This window comes from Cephus cinctus, unplaced genomic scaffold (genome assembly GCF_000341935.2).
Source record: "Cephus cinctus unplaced genomic scaffold, Ccin1 Ccin1_scaffold0690, whole genome shotgun sequence".
NCBI classification, from domain to species: Eukaryota; Metazoa; Arthropoda; class Insecta; order Hymenoptera; family Cephidae; genus Cephus; species Cephus cinctus.
The window spans coordinates 1,422,413-1,428,828 of record NW_014333313.1 but is presented as its reverse complement, the minus strand read 5'-3'; the positions used below and the strand labels follow the sequence as shown (position 1 = coordinate 1,428,828).

At 37.8% G+C, this 6,416-nt stretch overlaps 1 long non-coding RNA gene across 1 annotated transcript; it reads right to left on the bottom strand.

Moving 5' to 3' along the window:
* Positions 1-872: 872 nt before the first annotated feature.
* LOC112494648 lies at positions 873-4,905 on the bottom strand. Its single transcript, XR_003060288.1, has 3 exons — positions 4,605-4,905; positions 1,774-2,048; positions 873-1,130 (listed from the first exon to the last, which is right to left on the bottom strand). It is a non-coding gene; the product is annotated as an uncharacterized LOC112494648 (long non-coding RNA).
* Between the last annotated feature and the right edge of the window lie 1,511 nt (positions 4,906-6,416).

Below are 6,416 nucleotides of genomic sequence, written 5' to 3'. Positions count from 1 at the left end.
TAAATAGAAGATACTTTTGATTTAACATAATTTCAAAATTATGTAAAATACGTTTAAAAATAAATTCGATTCATGATCACCCCTACAGCCCACAGCCAACAAAAAATGAAAATCGCTCTTATAAACAAGATTTTTTTTTCAACTTTTATAACTTCAGACGACCTTAATCACATCCGTGAGGTAAATTAGCTTTTAAGATCACGACCAGACCTTCTAAGGGTGGCTATTTAAATGACGTCCTCGTGACTAGATAATCGTTGGAAAGTCGTTTGGAATGAATTCTGGATTGTTATTATTATTGTTATTATAGCAGTGATCAGTTATTCGAACGTCGAATATTAAATTGGCGTAATAACGATTCGATTAACCGCTTCATTTCTTGGTCCATAATACGAAAATTCAAGAATTATGTAGCATCATGCAGAAATGTCTGTCAGGATGATTCTCTCTGCTGGTAGAGGACTGTCATCGCGTTGAACTAATTGCCAGTGACTGATCCACTGACACTGATTGAAACGACAAGCTCTCTGAAGGCCCGGAGAAAAGTGACGTCTGAAAACGAGGGTCGTGAGACGTAAGGACATTATTCTGGGTTAAAGGGTTCGTCTCCATTGAACTGAATTTACTTATTGGCTTTCTGCTCTACGTTTTTGGAGCTAGCACGAAATTTTTCATACATACATTATGTATCTTTAATCAATACACGAAATTTTGAATTTTCCCAATTGTTTGACCGATTAAAAATATCAATTTATTTAATAAATTTATTGTTAAAAAACACTTTATTTTTATACATATTACTAAACACTTTTTTTCATACAAATTTTTCAATTAACGTAATAAAGTATTTGAATTTCGGAAAAAGTCATTATTATATGCGAATCGTGTTACTAACGAGAATGCATGAATTGGAACGGCTAATTTCCGTGCACGTTCCACGTTACGCCAGTGATTAATTTAATGCGTCACATAAACTTACGTGACAGATTCCAGCAGGAAATTCAAGTAGCGGATGAGCGTGAAGTAAACGCAAGTAATTTGTAACCCGCTCGATTCAGGAAACTCTCTATCAAAGTGATCAAAGAAATTTTTGAACGTCGCATCCTCCACGTAGCAATTTTATACGTAATCTGAAAACAGAGTAAAAATTTTGTCAAACTTATTATATCCGCCGTGCATTTCGCTTCTTCGAAGAAAATTATTAAAGTTTCGCACAAAGCGTTAAAAGATTTAAAAAATATTACTATTGATTCCTCTCGACTTAAAGATGAACGTACCGAGAGAATTCCACAGGAAACTTTGTCCACGGAGATCAATGCCAGATTGGTGATTCGCGAAAGTCCGCCAGTATGATCAGTCATATTGCAATATGAAATTTAGAGACAGAGCGAAAGAAGTGGGGCAAATAAGTTTTATTGTAAAAATCAACGTTAACAAAACGTTGACGCTCGATTGGCGCAATTTATTAAATTTCGCAATTTTCCAACAGAATGCTCAGCAATATTCTTGAATTAACGTTAAAGCTATTTATAACCGATGACAATAAATACTTACCATCGGCAAACAAACATACGATACATTTCTGCGTTACATGGCACTTACCTAAAAGGAAGAATGCACTACGTGCCCGCAAGTGAAAAAAAAAAAATCTGCACAAACAGGTTTCAAGTAAAAGGACCGAGTTGTGCGGTCGCGCGAAAAACCGGCTTACCGCAAATATCGAAAAAGCACGACCGGAAAGTAGTAGTAAAAAGATAATCGATATTTCCTCACCTTCATCCAAACTTGGCAAACAGCCTTGACAAAGGTACGAAGCTATAGCGTCCATGGTCCGACGGGCGGCACACGAAGATTCCGATTGCAATCGTTCATCCCTCTATATTCGGTCAGATCGATGAAATCGAATTTTTTTGCACGCGAAACAGAAATTCATTTGACTTGCGTCATACTCGACTTTGCGTCAGCCTCGTGCACCGTAAATTTTCTTTGGAACGGAAGTGCAACGGTAACAGGAAACGAATGCATCTACCCTGCCGGTTCGGCAACATCTGAAAACACAAGTAATAACGTTATAAGTCACACACGTTAAGAGTAAGCCCGGCTAAAGTAAACCGAGTACATAGTTTTTAATTCCTTTAATCTAGCCGTCCCAGTCGGACACTCTGTAGAATTTCTGAGTGGCGACGAGACTTCAGAGAAAAATATCCGATCAAAAGAAACGGTCGCCATGCTCATTTTTTGAGGCCACGATATTTTCGTGCACGATCGAATCTCTGGGGTCGAGGGAAAAAAAAAAACGTCTTTTTCCTGCTTAGTTAGCAATACTGTTTCGCACGCCAAATGCGTGCAAACGCATGAACCAAAGTTTTTAAATTCGTAGAAGCATCGTATCTCAGAAAATCGAATGCTGCATCTGCAACTCGATTGCCAAGTTAAAGAAAGACATTGCAGATCCAGCGGGACAACCAAACCTAAAGAGACTGTAAAGTGAGGATTTCGCCTCTTATTCTAATGACAAGCTTAATTAGGAAAGTTGAATCGTCATTTGGTCCTGCATTGTGGTTTGGCGGACTATTACTAACTGCAATAAAATCACGGACACTCCAAGTGCTGCAGATTATGGTTCATTCAGAGTGTATGTATTCGTGGCGATAGGACTGATCCTTTATACATGGAAAAAAATGCATACGACAAATCACCTTAGATATGTAATAAGAAAATATTTTAAAAAAAAGGATATTTCCAAAAAAGCTGTTCCTTCCAAAATTTATTAATAACATCATCAATCAATATTTCCCGGTATCACTGACTAACGACCGACTAAAGTTTTTTTCACTGGATAATAAATACACCGCTATCTTATCCCAAACTACGCTTAACTGCATTGTTGCATCTCGGATGCTGCGGTACAACACGTAAGCCCAAACATGTACTTTAAGCACCAACATAAAATACAAAACCGCATTCAGACTTGCCGAGATAAATATTTTCGTGAGATTCGACGAAACAATTAATTTCTATATCTCCCTACGTAAAATGCATCTCTCTCCTTATCCTTTTTTCTTCTCATTCGCAATGAGCTCATGCCGAAAATATAACCTTAGCCGAATATTAATGAGGAGTCCTCGAAACACAGAGAAAACAATCTGCCGCGTATCTTGTGCTCGTATGCATCCAAATACAGACATGGTATACGTATACATGCATTTCATACTGAATTTGACCTTCGGTGCGGAGACCATGTAGAGAGCACATATGCCATACACATAAATTCCAACGGATCAAGATCCTCTACCGATTCTGTCTCTCAGGTACAATCTTACTCCAAAAGGGAACTGAACTTTATTTCCCAGTGGGAGATCAAATCTGTCATGCGTTGCAATGTGCATATTCGACATGACAGACTTATGCTGTTGCATCCACATCTCTTTGCCGGAATGCACCACGATGCATCAACAGTTTGACTCTACAGAGAATAAAACCGAGCTCGGTGCAGAAGGCACGTGCCACGTAGATATATAAAGCAACAAAACCGAATGCGACCCGTTAAATAAATGGCAGTCATCAGTCATGTCATTTTTGGATTTTTCAGCTACCTACCATAATAATATTTCAAAAAAAAAAAAGCAAATAATATTTGAATTGAAATTTTATATCAGTAAAAAAAATGCATAACACCGATAAGCAACACGTGTTGCTGGATGACGTGTATATCAATATATGACAGTTCGAATTTGAAGAATTTTCAAAATCAACGATAGATTGACAGTGACTTTTTTTTGGAAAATAACAAACTAATTGGTTTTAACGTTTAGCAAAAAAGAACGGATCTTGTTATGAACGTCGAGCCGCTTCTCGTTAAATTGTATCAGCGACGAGGGATGCTGCCAATTAGGTACAGGGAAATTGTAATTATTACGAAAATACTCGAGTGAATTATTTTTCTGTTTTTTTTTTTTATTTGAAAATTTACTGCTTCACACTGTAAAATTGTTTTTAGTACATGTACGATGTTTGGCTCGACTTATTTTCTTTTTATCATTGGATATACCTATTATGAAAATAAGTTCATGTTTTTGCATATATTCACTATCATGCCGCGTGCGACGCTTCGCATCTTGCTGAGATACATATATGAAAGTTTTTTTGCTGAATAAAGTTCTCTCTGCCCTGCGCATTCCCTTTATGAGAAATATTCGTCACGCCAAACTGACAGCCCGCGAACTTTATCTCCTTACCAGCCTTGGCAATATTAACGATAGTTTGACTGTACTGTTTGCACTTTTTTTTTGTTATTTACGTGAAAGATGTTACAGAAAGGATATATACGTAGGGCGCGAAAAAAAAGTAAATATTTTCAAGGCAGATATGGTGTCAAAAAAAATGCTAATGTTACGCAACGTATTGTAACCAACACATCCGAGGATATTCGTATCACGGTAGTTATAAGATCCCGCTAGTCCGAATAACCTTAAACATCAAGTAATAACAATTCGTAGGTATCGCGAGCCTCAATTCTTCCGCACCTCTCAGGCCCCCTGGCCAACCATAAACGGCGACGCTTCGCGACTCGAGCATTCTATCACTTGAGCTAGCTAGCTTACCTTTAGTAAAGTAAACGAGGAAACCGTCTCGGGCAAGCGGGCAAACCGTCCCACTTGACCATCATCACTTACAAGAGTAGGTACTTCTACTCTTGTAATCGAGCAAACCGTCTCTTCTGCCAGATAGAATCAATCTCTGCATTTCAGTTGGGCCGTCACTTTGATACACTTGATCATTGTGCAGTTTCTGCTACACATGCCATCCTAACTTTACTTAAAGACTTGCACAACTAGCTACTTTGCGAATGAGACTTCTCACCTCGCCAAGATAGCAACGTTGTTTTAGATAGGACCACGTCTACCTGTGGTCACGAGTTCCCTAGTGGAAGACTGCTCAACAGCACGACACTTATTCTAACGAGTCAACTCTGTAATCCAATTCCGCTGGTCGGAGGCTGCTTTCAGACACGATTCCATATTTCATTTATACATTTATATGTTATATATGATATATTTACGTATATATCATTTATAATCATTCTTACTTTCCGCTTACGTTTATATCTATTCTTCGCTTACCAAAATCCAGCATTCTCTAGGCTGGACCTGCACTAACCCTTCGTGTGTCCCGTTGCAGGACAATATGTTCTTTTGTAATTTGTAAAACAAAATCTCACTTTCATTTGTTCCGCCTGATGTCTTTCCTAAATTCCTAACAGTCGATTCTACCTCGAACCCGCCTTTTTGGCACGATCCGGAGAACCGTGTCGTGCGAATAAGGTTACAGTATACTATAAAAATCGCGTGCAATAGCAGAAGATGACTTTGCCAAAATAATTATTCGTTACGCACTGTCGCAAAAAAAAAGAAGGACGGTCCTGTTAAACGGGGATGTTCTCATTTTCGCAAATTTCAGAGGGCTTAATTATAAAACATGACAGGGTTTTTCTCACTGACGCAGTCTAGGAGGCCATTAGGGTTTCCTTCTAGCCTCCAGTCGATCAATCAGTCAGGCCGTGATCGAGCCCTAATCAAATTAACTCGGTTATCCACTATTCCGTAAAAAAAAAGTGTAATAACAGCAAACAGCATCGTGTATCTTTTATACAACGAAAAATCCCTATAAGCGAACAGCACTAACAAGTATACACGTGATCGTATCGATATCAAAATTTATAATAATTTCTTATCAGTAATCAAAATTCATATCAAAATTCGTTTCGATTTTAATGCATCCACGTTTACCCTCGCATTTCGCTTTACTTTAACTGTCGCTTATTTTAACGTTCAATCTGGCATTCAATTTCGACACTGCACATCGGTGATAAAAAATTGAATTCAAATAATTAAAAAAAAAAAGGAAAAAATAGTCACCCTCTTTCGACTAAGGGATGTATTTGACGCTCACAGCGTCCTAGTGCTGGATCGCAGGCATACAATACGTATGGAAATGCTATTATAAAGTGAAATTGCTTATCGACAATTTTGATGAAATTACATTGAACATTCACAAAAAAATTTCATATCTACTTATGCAACAAGGTATGCCATATTTGTGAAATTTGTTTCATTTAGTACGTAAACAGCATAACCTAACTATTACGTGAATTTACCTGGATACATATATTTTTATCAATACACGATATTAGTCTGCACAATATATTCCATGGCACGTGCGAATATATCTTTCTATGCGAATTTTCAGATATACTTATCAACCCCTCGTATACACTTGTATAGAAAAATACGATTTCAAGGTAGAGAGCACTGAATATAATTTATGAAGCGCCAAAATAGATGGAAAATATTTTTCAAATTTACATTCGTCATACGTGCGTTCATGGTTAACCCCCCCCCCCCCCCCCCCCCCCC